Source organism: Carcharhinus amblyrhynchos, chromosome 13, assembly GCF_965287045.1.
Source record: "Carcharhinus amblyrhynchos chromosome 13, sCarAmb.v2.hapA, whole genome shotgun sequence".
In the NCBI taxonomy this organism is placed as follows: domain Eukaryota; kingdom Metazoa; phylum Chordata; class Chondrichthyes; order Carcharhiniformes; family Carcharhinidae; genus Carcharhinus; species Carcharhinus amblyrhynchos.
In genome coordinates this window covers 6,700,821-6,717,636 of record NC_137336.1, presented here as the reverse complement: position 1 = coordinate 6,717,636, position 16,816 = coordinate 6,700,821, and positions in this window count along the sequence as shown.

Sequence of the window (16,816 nt, the reverse complement as noted above, 5' to 3'; positions counted from 1 at the left end):
GGTACCTCAAGAGGTTATTACAGAAGGTCAGGGGGCATGGAGTTGGGGGTAGGGTGTTAGCGTGGATAGAGGACTGGTTGTCAAATAGGAGGCAGAGAGTCGGGGTCAACGGGTGCTATTCGGATTGGCGGATGGTGACTAGTGGAGTGTCCCAGGGGTCGGTGCTGGGGCCTCAGCTATTTACCATTTATATAGATGATCTGGAGGAGGGAACCGAGTGCAGGGTGTCGAAATTTGCTGATGACACCAAAATTGGTGGAACGGCAAATTGTGCGGAGGGTGGGGAGAGTCTACAGAAGGATCTAGATAGGCTGGGCGAATGGGCCAGAAAATGGCAACTGGAATTTAATGTTGGCAAGTGCGAGGTGGTCCACTTTGGTAGGAATAATGGTAGGAAGGATTATTACTTACGTGGAGAAAAACTGCAGCAGGCGACGGTGCAGAGGGACCTCCAGGCCCTTGTGCATGAGTCGCAAAAACTCAGCTTGCAGGTGCAGCAGGTGGTCAGGAAGGTGAATGGGATGCTGGCCTTCATCGCGAGGGGGATTGAATATAAAAGTAGGGAGGTCTTGCCGCGGCTGTATGGGGCGTTGGTGAGGCCGCAGCTGGAGTACTGTGTGCAGTTTTGGGCGCCGTACTTACGCAAGGATATTTTAGCCTTGGAGGGAGTGCAGAGGAGGTTTACTAGGCTGATGCCAGAGTTGAGGGGGTTGAGCTATGAGGAGAGGCTGAATAGATTAGGCTTGTACTCGTTAGAGTTTAGAAGAATGAGGGGAGATCTCATTGAGACGTATAAGATGATGAATGGGATGGATAGGATAGAGGTGGAGAGACTCTTCCCGCTCAGAAAGGATAGTAGGACTAGGGGGCATAGCCTCAAGATAAGTGGGGGGGGGGGGCGGTTTAGAACGGAGTTGAGGAGGAACTTCTTCACTCAAAGGGTGGTGAATCCCTGGAATTCTCTGCCCGTTGAAGTGGCGGAGGCTGCCTCGCTAAATATTTTTAAGACGCGGGTTGATGGGTTTTTGATAAGAGAGAGGGGAATTAAGGGTTATGGGGAGCGGGCGGGAATGTGGAACTGAGCCATGACAGATCAGCCATGATCTTATTGAATGGCGGGGCAGGCTCGAAGGGCTGGTTGGCCTACTCCTGCTCCTATTTCTTATGTTCTTATGTTATCAGGAGGCGGCCACACCCGTTAGGGAAAAGTCTTCTGCTGTGGTCAGTTAAAAAATAAACCTTTTATGGGATTTGGTTTCGTTAGGTAGACAAGCATTTAATACCCTTCCCTAATTTCCCTTGGGAGGGTAGTGGCGAGCTGCCTTCCTGAACCTCTTCAGCCCATGTGGTGTAGATGGAAACAGTTCCAGAATTGTGATCTAGCAATAGTTACGAAATGGCGCCATATTTCGAAGTCAAAATGGTGAGTGGATTCGAAGAGAATTTCCATTTGGTGTCGTTTTCACCTGATGGCTGCTCTTGTCATTTATGGGAGCGGTGGTGGGTTTCCGAAGTGATGTTAAAGGTCTCCTGAATGTGTTCCTGCAGTTCATTTTGTTGATTCCACTCTGTTTTCACTGTCCGTCGCTGGCGGAGGGAAGGTAGGTTTGTGGATTTTAGTGGTTTTATTCTGCCTTGGAAGATGTCGAGCTCCATGACTCTTGTTGAAGTTGCATCCATCCAGGCTAGTGGAGAGTATTCCATCATCCTCCTAATTTCTATCTTATAGATGGAGGACAAGCTTGGGGAGTCAGGAGGTGAGCTACTCGCCGTTGGCTTCCTAGATGCTGACCTGCGCTTATAGACACGGTATTTATGTGGTGCATTCAGTTCACTTTCTTGCAACCCTCAGTATGTCGACACAGGGATTCAGCGATAGTTTCGTCTCTTGACAATCAAAGGCGTTTGTTAGATTCTCTCTTGTTGGAGATGATCGTTGCTTGGAACTTCTGTGTTTACTTACAATAGAAAAGGTCAGGAGTGTTTGAGGCGAGTGAAGCAGGTAAAGGAACCGTAGCGCAGAAGTGCTAGGGCTGTCCAACAGCGCTGAAATTATTTCAGCTTGTTTGAACGAGAGTGGAGGCTGCATTGTTTATGAGAATACTGGCCAAGGCATTGGAAATCATTTCATTGGGGGGAACAAAAAGCAATGTATGATTGTAAAGTCTGGAGACAAACAGTTCTCTGCAGCAAAGAATACTAAACTAGAAGGCCATGTTTCCTGTCTGGAGTCAATTTCCATAACATGTCTTCATGACTGAAGAGGAACTTGGAGTGGACTAAGAAAGGTCCAGTTGCCATGGCGCATGTAAATACAGCAAGAAGTCTCACAACACCAGGTTAAAGTCCAACAGGTTTATTTAGTAGCAATATCCAGTAGCTTTCGGAGTGTTGTTCCTTCCTCAGGAAAGTGGGAGCTCTATTCACAAACAGGGCGTATAAAGACAAACTCAATTTACAAAGTAATGGTTGGAATGCGAATCTTTACAGGTAATCAAGTCTTAAAGGTACAGACAATGTGAGTGGAGAGAGAGTTAAGAACAGGTTAAAGCGATGCACATTGTCTCCAGACAGGACAGTTAGCGAGATTTTGCAAGCCCAGGCAAGTCGTGGGGGTTACGGATAATGTGACATGAACGCAAGATCCCTGTTGAGGCCGTTTTCACGTGTGCAGAACTTGGCTATCAGCCTTTGTTCAGCGACTCTGTGTTGTCGTGTGTCGCAAAGGCCACCTTGGAGAACGCTTACCAGAAGAGCAGAGGTGAGTACCAGTGACCACTGAAGTGTTCCCCATCAGGAAGAGAACGGATTTACCTGGTGGTTGTCGAGCAGAGTTCATTCATCTGTTGTCATAGCGTCTGCATGGTCTCCCCATTGTACCATGCCTCGGGACATCCTTTCCTGCAGTGTACCAGGTAGACAACGTTGGCCAAGCTGCAAGGGTACGTACCGTGTACCTGGTGGGTGGTGTTCTCAGGTGAGACAATGGCATCCGTGTCGATGATCCTGCATGTCTTGCAGAGGTTGCTGCAGCAGGGTTTAGGTTGTTTATAGCATACTTCCTTGTCAAATTACTCCTTCCAAAGTCCATCACCTCGCACTTCTCAGGGTTAAATTCCATCTGTCATTTGACTATCTCGTCTACACCTTCCTGTAACCCAAGACTCATTGACACAATGATTCACGGGTGGTTAACATCGACAAACTTACTGATCCTACCTGCACACAGTGGTCAATGTTGTTTATGTAATTAATAACAGTAGGGACTGAGCACTGATCCATGCAGTACACCACGGGCTACTCAATCAGCAATCTGTCATATCCTCTGTTTCCTACTACAAGCCAATTATGAGTTCACCTTACCTCCTTCAGAGTCTTCTCTGTAATTTCCCAAGTATGGATGAGAGACTCACTGGTCCATATTTGCCTGGCTTGTCTCTACAAACTTTCTTAAATAGTGTGCCCCACACCCCCATAGACACATTAGCTGTTCTACAGTCCACAGCACCTCCCCAGTGGCCAGAGAAGAATTAAAAATTTGGGTCAGAACCGTGGCAAAATCCTCCCTTGCATCCCACAATAGCTTGTGACACAATTCATTTGGACCTGGAGATTTGTCCACTTTTCAGCTCGCCAATACATCCAATACCTTGTCACTCCGTGATACTTTTCTCTGGAACCTCAGTCTCTCTTCGAGTTTCATAACTACCTCCTCATTTTCATGGGTGAAGACAAATGTGACATATTCGTTAACATCTTACCAATATCCTCTGCCTCCACTGATGGATTTCCCCCTTAGTCCCTACTCTTTGCATGGTTACCCTCTTCCCATTGATACACTTAGATTACCTAGGATTTTTACTACTTTTTCCAGCCAGAGCTTTCTCATATTACCTCTTTGCTCTCCTAATTGATCTCGTAAGCTTCATCCTGCACTTTCTGTACTCCATTAATGCCTCCACAAACTTGCTCCCCTTTTACTTATTAAATGGGCGTCACAGTAGCACAGTAGTTAGCACTGCTGCTTCACAGCTCCAGGGACTTGGGTTCAATTCCCGGCTCAGACCACTGCCTGTGTGGAGTTTGCACATTTGCCTCGTGTCTGTGTGGGTTTCCTCCCAGTCCAGAGATCTGTGGGTTAGGTTGATTGGCCATGTTGAAAATTGCCCCTTAGTGCCCCGGGATGAGTAGGTAAATATGTAGTGATATGGGGGGGTAGGGCCTGGGTGGAATTGTGGTCAGTGCAGACTCGATGGGCTGAAGGGCCTCTTTCTGCACTGTAGGGTTCTATGTTTCTAAATGCCTCTTTTCCTTCTCATTTCATCATGAATTCCTTTGCTCATCCATGGTTCTCAGTTTGCTACACTTTGTTACCCTGGTGGGTGCTTGTTAGGCCTGTACCATCCCTATGTCATCTTTGACTGCTCCCCACCGTCCCCCCTGCTCTTTCCCATTCCTCTTATGTAGATTTCCTCAAGTAACTCGTTCCAGTCCACCTTGGCCAGGTTGTGCCTAATTTTTTAGTATCTACTCTCCCCCACTCCAAGACATTTTCAGCAACTTGTTAATTTCTTTGCCCATAACAAAATTGAACCGAACCATTGTGATTGCTATCATCGAAATGCTCCTCCACCAACACATCAACCACCTTCCGGCTTCATTCCCCAGAATTAGTTTAAAGTTTTAGTGTCACAAGTAAAGCTTACATTAACATTGTCATGAAGTTACTGCAATTTCCTCTAGTCACCACAGTCGCCTGTTCGGGTGAATACATCTAACCAGCATACCTTTCAGAATGTGGGAGGGAACTGGAGAACCCGGAGGAAACTCACACAAACACGGGGAGAACGTGCACAGGCAGTAACCCAAGCCGGGAATCGAATACTGGTCCCTGGCACTGAAGCAGCGGTGCTAACCACCGTGCTACCAAGCTGTCTAGATCCAGCACAGCTCCCTGCCTTGTTCGATCCTTTATACATTGATCTATTCCTGTATGCGTTTTAAGAACTCTACTCCATCCAAGTCCCTAGTATGATGGTAATCCCAATTAATGTTGGGAAAGTTGAAATCACCATTTTATTAATTTTACATCCCTCTGCAAATCGTGCACATTTGCTCTTCAATTTCCAGCTGACTATAAGGGGATCAATAATGAACAGCTAACAACTAAGCTCTCCCTTTTCTATTCCCAAGCTCTACCCACAAATCTTCATTTGATGCCCCCTCCAAGATATCTCTTCTTACTGCAATAACTGCCTGCTTAACTAATAATGCAATTCCTCCTCCTTTACCCACTCCATATCTCACCTACATCCCAGGACGTTGAACTGCCATTCCTACCCCTCACTCAATCAGGTCTCTGGAAATCCTATCAATGAAGCTTTCCGCCATCTGCATGCTCCTAGGTGCATCCAACTATTTCTCCAATGCGTTCTGTGAAGAACTGCCATTGGATGCACTTCCTGCAGATGTAGCCATCCGGAACACTGGAAGAGTCATGGGCCTCCGACACCTCACAGTTGGAGCACTGCACCTCCCGACTGACATTTCCTGGGTTAATCAATCAATCGCTTAAAAAAAGTAATTAAATGTAGCAATCATTATGCCCTTCTTCCCTTGTCCTCGCCGAACCAGTTCCCGCCGTTACTGGTTATGAAACACAATAGGTAATTTCAAACGATAAAAACTGATAAAAGTTGGAAAGACTTACCGACCTGGCCCACTACTTACCAATCAGCACTCCCTCTTGTAACCTTGGCTGTCTGTTCTACTTAACTCCAAAAACACCTTCATTCAGCCGAGCTGAACTCAGAGTATAGACAGTGCAGCACTTACTGGCCTCTGTTTTTGTAGGTTTCTACTCACAATGCACTGAAATTGGTTTGAACAATTAGTCAGCTGGAGTTTCAACTGAGAAATGACTCAGCTGAATCCTGTTTCAGCAATGCACTCACTAGGGTGTAACATTTAATTTCCCAATTAAATAACTAAGTTAGCTAATCCTGAAAGCAAGCTTAATGACATGCGGTGTCCACGGGTGCAAGTTGACGCCTTCCGCGCCCGCTGAGCACCGCAGGGGCTGGTGTGTGTTATAGGCCCTTACAACCACATTTTGATTTAATGTTTTAAGTTTCCTTTGGACTTTGGTTTCTGTTCGGGCCGTCCCCCCCGGGTTCCTTTTTGGGGGGCTGCCCCTCTTAATTTGTCCCTAAGTTAATTTGAGTTAGTTTTGCTCGTTTGGCTAACAAGAGCTACCTCCTTATTACTTACGACTTGAACTCCCTGTTTCACCTGACACTAAAAACATTCTCACACAGCCAGGCAGCACTCACAGTGCAGTGTGTATGTTTCTGTTGTGTGGTTCTGTTCATGGGGCACTGAATATGGATGATCTAAGTTCAAAAAACCAGTGTGTAGAGACTGTTTGGGTAATGATGACAAATAAAAAGTCATCAGTCACTTGAGGCAGTGGTGAACAGGCTCCCTAAAGTCGGATGAAATAACGAGATCTTGTCAGAAAAGCTCTCGACCATTTCCACTTCAATCCTATTGATGTGGATAGGAACGTGAGCTCTTCTACACTTCCTGTCGGCGCTGACTGTCTCCTTCCTTTTACTGACATTGAGGAAGAGATTATTGTCATCGCACCAGTTCACCAGATTCTCTATCTCCTGCGTGTACTCCATCTCATCATTGTTTGCGATCCGACTCACTACGATGGTGTCATTAACAAACTTGGAGGGGAATTTGACCACAAGGCAAAGCTTTATAAGGAGTATATGGCCTACTCCTGCTCCTATTTCTTATGTTCTTATGTATAGTAAGTGGCTGAAGACACAGCACTGTGTCGCACCGCTGTTGAGGATGATCGTGGATGAGGTGTGATTGTCTATCCTTACTGATTGCTGTCTGTGGATTCGAAAGTCTAGGACCCAATCGCAGAAGAAACTGAGTCCAAGGCCAAAGATTGTGGAGATGCGTTTTATAGGAATAATGGTGTTAATGACTGCGCTGTAGTTAATAAATAGGAGTCTGACATGAGTGTCTTTGATATTTATTGTTCCAGGGGTGAGCGTAGGACCAGGGAAATTGTGCCTGCTGTGGATCTGTTGCAGTGAGTGGTGAACTGTAAAGGATCCAGGCAATTTGGGAGGCTGGAATTGATCCGTGCCATAACTAACCTTTCGAAGTACTTCATAATAATCTGTGTCAGAACCACCGGTCAATCGTCACTAACACGCTATCTGTCTTTTTCTTTGATACTAGAAAAATGGTCGTCTTCTTGAACAGGTAGAGACACCAGATCAGTACAAGGAGAGGGCAAAGATTCCTGCATAATTGCACCCCCCCACACACACACACACACACCCAGCCTCACCAGCTGGTCCATGCAGGATCTGAGTGCTTGTCCAGGTGAACTCACCCAGGTCAGTCGATTTCCGTGGGTTCACTTTCGAGAAGGCTGATCTGACATGTGCGATGGTGACATTAGATATTGTTCCAGCTGAAGCTTCTGGGATGGAAGGTATGCTCTTGCTGACCTCTTGCTCAAACCTGGCATAGAAAGGATTGAGCTCATCAGGGAGGGGTGCATTTAGTGCCGGCGATGAGTAGGCATGGATTGGGCAGTAGAGCTGCAGAGCCTGAAATTTAGAGGGACATTTCAGAATTCATGGAATAGATCCATTCCAACAAAAAAATCCAAGGGGAGGACACATCATCCGTGGTCAAATAAAATTAAAGTTGAAATTTATTTATTAGTCACAACTAGGCTTACATTAACAGTGTAATGAAGTTTCTGTGAAAATCCACTGGTCACCACTCTCCGGTGCCTGTCCGGGTACACGGAGGGAGAATTTAGCATGGCCAAAGCACCTAACCAGCACGTCTTTCAGAAGCAGGAAACAGCACGTCTGTGGGAGAAAACCCGATAACCAGAGGAAGCCCACGCAGACACGGGGAGAACGTGCAGACTCCACACACACAGTGACCCAAGCCGGGATTTGAACCCGGGTCACTGGCGCTGTAAGGCAGCAGTGCTAACCTCCAGTTAATAGTGAAAAATTAAAGCGAGAGGTGGTCCTAGGAATGTGAGTCTGCGAATTCATCACGGAAAATGACGAAATAACAGATGAATTGAACTGGGCATTCTACATCGACCCTCATGATAGAGGATAGAAGCAACATCTCTTGACAAAGCTACAATTCAGATAGCTGAAGGTGGGGGCAAAATCAAGAAAATTACAACCACCAGGAAAATGGCACTGAACTAATTACTTGAGCTCGGGTTGACAAATCCTCTGATTTTGAAGGACTTTATCCGAACTCCTCAAAAAATATCAAGCGAGATGGTTGATTCGTTGGTTTTAATTTTGAAAAATCCTGAGTTTCGTAAATATTTCAATACGTTGGAAAATAGCGATTGCAAATTCTTCAAACAGGCAGGAAGACAGAAACCAGTCAAGTACAGATCTGTTAACATAACATCTGTCACAGAGAATCTAGTTTTAAAACAGTATAACAAAGCACTTTGACAAATGATGGCTAATTAGGCAGAGAGAATATGGGGCCATAACATCCAAATAGTGCCAGAAAACCATGGTCCGCTGGAATGACCAGATTTTGAGAAGCATTTACCTACTCTAGAAAAGGAGGCTGGCCGGGGCTGCATGGGGACTGTGTCAGTTTAGGTCCCGCAAATCCCAATTCGGGAAGGGCACGCACCCTTTTTACTGCACTGGCTTCTGTAAAGCAGGTAACTTCAAAAGTACCAGTGAAATTGTGAGTCCAGGCGGAAGATAAGTTTCCATGGTAAGTGGTTGGCATTTGGGTGGTCGGGAGGTTGCGCGGCGCGGGGGGGTGGGGGGGGGGCGGGGAAAGAGAGGGGAGGGGGTAGGGGGTGGGGGGCGTGCTGGTGGGGGATCCGTGGTCGTGAGGTGAGAAAGATCGGAGGTCAGGGTCGGAGGTCATGGGGTATGGCAAATAATAGCTTGGGACGGAGGTCGAGGGTCTTGAGGGTGTGTTAAAAGTTGTGTGGCCGATCTGAGGCCGAGGGATGGGATCGGAAGTCATAGCTGAGGATGGCTGGGATTCGAAGGGAAGACGATGACGTTGGGGGTCGGCCGTTGGAGGTTGCTGGGGGTGGGGAGGGGGGTGCGGTGATGGCTGTGCGGGTGGGGAAGGCGCATGTGTTTCAAGGGTCACAATAGTTGCGGTTCGGAGGTCATGGGGGCGGTTGTCGAACGTTTGTGGTCCTGGGGGGACCCAGGAATCGGGGAGGTCCGAAGGGTAGTTTCTTTGGTATTGCATCAGTTTGGGAAGAGGTTCAGCTTATAGAATAATTGAATTCCTACAGTGCAGAAGGAGGCCAAGAAAACCACCTTTTCTGCAATACCATTTGAGCTTTGGAAGAGTTTTGTCTGCTTGAATCATATCACCTCTCATTCTTCTCAACCCCGGGCAATAAAAATACAGCTATTTAATATTTCTTCACTGGACAACCCCTCATCTCAGGAAGTAAATTGCATGAACCTTTGTTGATCACCTTCTATGGAAAATGTATCTTTACATGGGTAAGGAGAAAGAAACTTCCCATATTACTCCAGATGTGGTTTCACCAATGTTCTATATAATTTCAGGAAAAAAAAGTCATTGTGTTCTTATACTCAAAGCATCTTGTAATACAGGCCAACATCCAATATTTCTTTTTAATGGCTTGCTGTATGTGCATTTTAGTTTTCAGTGCCTGATGAAAAAGGGCAGCCCAGTCCCTTTGAATTTCATGCTTCCGAATCTCTCACCACTTAAAAAATAATCCGTGTTTCTGTTTCTCCTACTAAAGTGGATTACTTCATAATTCTCCACATTGTGCTTCAGCTGTCAATTTTTTGCCCACTCTGTTAGCCTCTCCAAATGCCCTTGAAACGTAGTTTCATTCAACTCGCAGCCAATTTTGTGTTATTTGCTAACTTTACATCTAATATTACATTTACACCTTACCTATTCTGTTAGTTATGCCCTCAAAAAAACTCGAAGGTTGTGAAATGTGGTTTCATTTTCATAAAACCTTGTTGAGTGCATTCAATCTCACCACTGTTTTCTCACTGTGCTGTTATCAGGTTCTTTCTGAAAGCTTCTCGGATTTCTTGGCTAAAGGGTCTGGAGGCAAAGGACGCAGCCTCATAGTAAGGGGAAAGCAATTTAAGGAGGTATTCCTCCAGTCAGAGGATGCAGAATATTTGGACATCTCTGTCCGAGAGGGCTGTTAAGGGTCAATAGTTGGGTATGTGCTAAACTGTCATCTATAGGAATCTAGATAGTAGCACACTACTATTCATTAGTTTAAGTTCCTAGAGTTTCCTCTAACCCTTCTTAATTAGTGAGGTTACATGAACTATCTCCCAATCTGCAGGAGCCATTTCACAATTCACGGAATATTGAAAATGACCATCAATACCCCTATTACCTCTACAGCTACGTTTTTGACAACTCTGGGATACAGATAATAAGTTCTATGGAATTTATCTGCTTTAAGTCGCAATAGTTTTTCTAGTACTTTCTTAAATTAATAGTTCAAATCTTGCAGTTCCTCATTTACACTAGTCTGTTAATTCTATATTAATTTGCGACATGTCAAACATATCCCTCTGTGAAGACAGGCACAAAGTATTTGTTTATTTACCTGCTATTTCCTTGTTCCTCATTATAACTTTTCTTGCCTCGACTTGAAATGGCCCCATATTTGCTTTTGCTATGTTTTTCCTTTACATACAACTACAAAAGATTTTGCAGTCATGTTCTAAGTTTTCGCTAGCATGTTCTCTTTTATTTCCACTTTCTTCATCATTTATTTGTACTCCTTCGCAAAATTCTAAAATGCGCCAATTCTCGTGCTTATGACATATTGGCAACTTTATATGCTTCTTCCTTTGATCTTACTTAATTCTGATTACTTTCATTCTCCACTGTTGGAGGACTTGTCTTGCACAGTGTTTGTGCATTAAATGAATGTATGTCTGTTGTAACCTACGTATTTGTTTCTTTTTAATTGTCAGCTGCTGGCATATTTTTTTAACATAGTTTCCCAATCTAGCGTAACGAATATAGTCCTCATATCTTCACTTTCCTTTGTTTAGATTTAAGGCTCTTGATTGAATTACATCACTCTGAAACTTAATGCCACTTTCTACCATACTTTTGTCATTCCTTCCTGAAGGCTCGTTTATAAACAGATTGTTAATTATTTATTTAGATTGCATAATTGTAGGTGTAAAATAATCAGTTCCCTTTTTCGTTCCTCAATACATTGCTCTTGAAAATCATTTTGTTTCAGTTGCAAGATATCGTCCTTCACAGTATTATTATAAACTTTATTTACCCAGTCTGTAGAATTTGAAATTCCACCTGATTGCTATATTAGCCTTCTTAAACACAACTCCAATTTTCTGAAGTGTATATTACCACTGCTGTTTGTTGGTATATAAAATCTCCCAGAAAATTTTCCTGCCTTTTACTTTTTCTTAGTTCCACCCAAACTGATTATGTCGTGATCTTTTGAATTAAAATATTCTTTTCACTACAATACTAATGTCCTCTTGAATTACAGAACTACCCTTGCACGTTTTCCCAGCTTTCTGTCCTTTCTAAATATCATACACCACTGGATATTCAGGTACCAACTCTGGTTTACTTTTAGCACACAAAGTTGTAGCATTATGAATTGATTTCAATTGCTGTCAACCCTTTTAAAATGAAAAAAAAATCACACTTTGACATAAGACTTTGATTTAAGACTTGTAAGAAGTTTTAACCCAATGTCAGTCTAACTCGGGATCAATTATTTCTACATTGTAATCTACACTATCATAGAACATAGAACATAGAACACTACAGCACAAACAGGCCCTTCGGCCCACAAGTTGCGCCGACCACATCACCTACCAACCTACAGACCTATCTATAACCCTCAATCTCATTAAACCCCATATACTCATCCAGAAGTCTTTTAAAAGACCCCAGCGAGTTCGCCTCCACCACCACTGACGGCAGCCGATTCCATTCACTCACCACCCTCTGAGTGAAAAACTTACCCCTAACATCACTTCTGAACCTCCCTCCCCGCACCTTAAATCTGTGTCCTCTCGTAGCGACCATTTCAAACCGGGGAAATAGCCTCTGAGAGTCCACCCTATCTATTCCTCTCAACATTTTGTAAACTTCTATCAGGTCGCCTCTCAACCTTCGTCTCTCCAGGGAAAAGAGTCCCAGCTCCCTCAACCTAACTTCATAAGGCATGCCTCCCAGTCCAGGCAACATCCTTGTAAATCTCCTCTGCACCCTTTCAATAGCTTCTACATCTTTCCTATAGTGAGGCGACCAGAACTGCGCACAATACTCCAAATGAGGCCTGACAAGGGTCTTATAAAGTTCCAGCATTACCTCCCGACTCCTAAACTCAATCCCTCGATTAATGAAGGCCAGTACACCATACGCCTTCTTGACCACCTCCTCCACCTGCGAGGCCGATTTAAGAGTCCTGTGGACCCGGACCCCAAGATCCTTCTGCTCCTCAACACTACTCAGACTTCTGCCCTTAATAGTGTACTCGTTCATCCCGTTGGTTCTGCCAAAATGGACGACAACACATTTATCCGCGTTGAAGTCCATCTGCCACTTCTCCGCCCAGTCCTGCATCCTATCTATGTCCTGCTGCAACTTTTGCCATCCTTCCAGATCATCCACAACACCACCGACCTTCGTGTCATCAGCGAACTTACTTACCCATCCCTCCACTTCCTCATCCAGGTCATTTATGAAAATGACAAACAACAAGGGTCCCAGAACAGATCCTTGAGGCACTCCGCTGGTGACTGACCTCCATTCAGAAAAAGCCCCATCCACAACCACTCTCTGCCTTCTGCAGGCAAGCCAGTTCTGGATCCACAAGGCCAAAGGCCCTTGGATCCCATGCCCTCTCACCTTCTCAAGAAGTCTTGCATGGGGGACCTTATCAAACGCCTTGCTGAAGTATGGGACTTTCTCTCTCTCTGTCATGTGTGAATTTGTATCCGGATTAAAAGTCCCAAGTGTCTCCCAGCGCATATTCTTGATTTTTGATGACATCTTAATTATTCCAAAACAAAATTTAAAAGGTCTGATACATGTTGATCACCGTATTAACATTACATCTGCTCTGAAGCAGAAGCTAACAATTCATCTGCATGAAGTAAACAATTTTTTGAAGGTAAATTAAAGTATCTAAATCGTGACTATGCCATTGCATTATAGATCTTCAGATCAGTTCCCAACTCATTAAACTTGCTAGAACTCTCATTACATTTGCGGTTATCTCAAAAAACGAAACAAGCTCCGCTCTGCTCGAGAGGAAATGCATTAATGCATCAGCCTAAAAGCTCAAGGTGCTATCAGAGAGCGCCACCTCCTTACTAGTCTGAAAGATATGTTGCCAAGGCTGGTTAGTATTAAACAGAGGAAAAACCAGTTTTTTCTAATGAATCACAGATTCGTATAGTGCAAGAGAGACCCTCCGGCCCATCGCGTCTGCACGACATGCGAGAAGCGCCTGATCTCCCACTTAATCCCAGAACTTGGCTCACAGCCTGAACGTAATGAGGTACCAAATGTTCATCCAATCACTTTTTACAGAATGTGAGGCAACTCGCCTCGACGACCCTGCCAGGCAACGCATTCGAGATCGTCACCACCCTCTGGGTAAAAAGAACGTTTGTCCTCGCATCGCCCTCAACTTCTTGCCCCTAACCTTGAACCAATGTCTGCTCATGACTGGCCCTTCAGCTAAGGAGATCAGTTTCTGTTTATCCACTCCGTCCATGCCGTTCATAATCTTGTACACTCCAACAAGATCGCCCCTCAATCTTCTCTGCACCAACGGGGTTTAGGCGCATGGAAAATTAGAAAATCAAAATTAAAGGAGAAGGTGGGAGCGCGGGTTAGTGATGAGGGGTATTGTTCCCAGAAATTAAAAGAAAGGGGTAGAACGTGTTAATGTCATTTTGCAAGCAATTAAATAAGGGCATGGAAATTTGATTCTGGAACAAATTCGAAGTTTTTCTGCGGAGAGTATAGAGAACCAGCATTTCGTTTCGGATTGGCACTTCCTCGGAGTAACTTAAGCAGGAGATGCGCAGATGTTTGATTAGTGATGATTTGAAAAGTTATGAAGAATGTGCAGGAAAGTGAGTTGAGTGGAGACACGATCAACTATGATGATATTGAATGGATCAAAGGGCGGAATTCTCTATTCATGCTCCTCGTCCTTATGTTCTTATGTTATCAAGGGAATTATGGATGGGCAATCAATGCTGGCCGAGCCGGCAACGCCCATGGCAATGAAGTTCAAACATTCCCATTTGAAGCACCTAAAAGTTAAGTGTTCTTGGATGCTAATTTCCAAAACTACAGAAATTTTGTTCCATTTCTCAACAAATGACTTGTGCACATTAATGACCGGTCGTAGTTTTCCCAGAACTTTTGTATGAACATAGAACATAGAACATAGAACATAGAACATTGCAGCGCAGAACAGGCCCTTCGGCCCACGATGTTGCGCCGACCAGTTTTTTTTTAAAATAAACAGACCCACTAATCTAAACCAATCCCTTTTCGTCCTTAAACCTATCCATAGATCTCTTAAACGCCCCCAAACTAGGCGCATTTACAACCGCAGCAGGCAGGGCATTCCAATCCCTCGCCACCCTCTGGGTAAAGAACCTACCCCTGACATCCGTCCTATAACTACCACCCCTTAATTTAAAGCCATGCCCCCTCGTGCTAGCATTCTCCATCCGAGGAAAAAGGCTATCACTATCCACCCTATCTAAACCTCTAATCATCTTATATGTTTCAATAAGATCCCCTCTTAGCCTCCTTCTTTCCAGCGAAAACAACACCAAATCCCTCAGTCTCTCCTCATATGACCTCCCCTCCATACCAGGCAACATCCTGGTAAACCTCCTCTGCACCCTCTCCAAAGCCTCAACGTCCTTCCTGTAATGTGGGGACCAAAACTGCACACAGTACTCCAAGTGCGGCCGCACCAGAGTTGTGTACAGTTGCAACATGACGCTGCGACTCCTAAATTCAATCCCCCGACCAATAAACGCCAAGACACCGTATGCCTTCATAACAACCTTATCTACTTGATTCCCAACCTTCAGGGATCTATGTACACATACACCTAGATCCCTCTGCTCCTCCACACTATTCAAAGTCCTCCCATTAGCCCTATACTGAACACATCTGTTACTCCTACCGAAATGAATTACCTCACACTTCTCCACTGATACTGCAGTATGCAACATAATCCACATTATTGTCAAGCTTGTCTGCTAATTTTCATCCACAATTTGAGTAATATACTCAGAAAATGATTGAAGTCATTGAAAGGGACTATGTATCGAAATGCACTCCCCTGCTGATTTATTTTCATTCTCTGGATCACAAGAACACAATCCAAGAAATAAAAGCAGCAGTGGCCACCAGGACCTTCAAACGTGATCTGACATTCAATATAATCATGGCTGATCTTTTGTGGCCTCAACACATTTCCAATGCTATTTCCCCATAACCCTATATTCCTCCATCTATCAATATTTATCCACCTTCTCGTTTAGTACTTCTAATGATCTAACCTCTGCACCACTTGGTTAGAGAATTCGAGAGGTTCATCATCTCTGTGACAAGAAATTTCTGTGCAACTCAGATTTGAAGAACCAGTAGTCGACCTAACAGCTCTGCTCCCTTGGTCGAGACTTTCCAATTCGTGAAAATATTTCACCGTCTGCCCTGGCAGCCCCCCTCAGTACCTCATAAGTTTGAATTAGATCTCTCTTCACTCTTCTGCATCCCGAGGAATACAGGCCCAGACTCTTCACTCTCTCTTGATAGTATTCCAATCTCAGGAATTAGCCTAGCGAATCTCCTTTGGATCGTTTCCAATGTAGCGGTATAATAGTTTAAGGTAAGGTAACCAAAACTATCTGCAGTACTCCAGCTGAGGCCTCACCACCACCGTGTAGAGTTGCAACTAAACGTCCCTATTTTTATACACCAACTTCTTTGGACTAAAGGCAAATGTCATCTGCCGTCTTAACTCTGTTGGCTTGCCTGCCAACTTTGTGTAATTCATGCACTCAGACCACCTGGATCCCTTGCTACTTCACTTACCTGCAGCCTCTCTCCATTTAGATAATAACCTAACTTTTAATTCTTATCACAGAAGAACATGAACTCAGATTTCCCCACATTAAACTCCACTTGCCAGGTTTACATCCAGTCACCCAAACTCTCTATATCCCGTTGCAGATTGCAAATATCCTGATCAAAATATGTCCTCACACCTACCTTTGATTCATCAACAAGTTTGGAAAGCTTACATGCTGATCCTTCCTGCAGACCATTAATGCAAATAGTGAACAACTGTGGGCCAAAAACTGATACCTGTAGTACTCCACTAGTTATATCTTTGCATTCTAAAAATGAGTCATTTGTTCCAACTCTCTGTTAACAGCGAGCCCAATTCCCTGGGTTTTAAATTCATTCGCCAACCCCTGAGGTGGCACCTTGACAAATGCCTTTTGAATATCTAAATATACTACATGTACAGGGTCCCTCTGTCTATTCCCCCGTTTCATCCTCAAAGAATTCGAGCAAATTTGCCAAACATGATTTAACTTTCATAAAACCATGTTCAATAGGTTTGATTAAATTCAGCATTCCAAAATGATTCACGATTTCCTCCTTAAGCATTGACTCGACAGAGGAAATTTACAGCCAG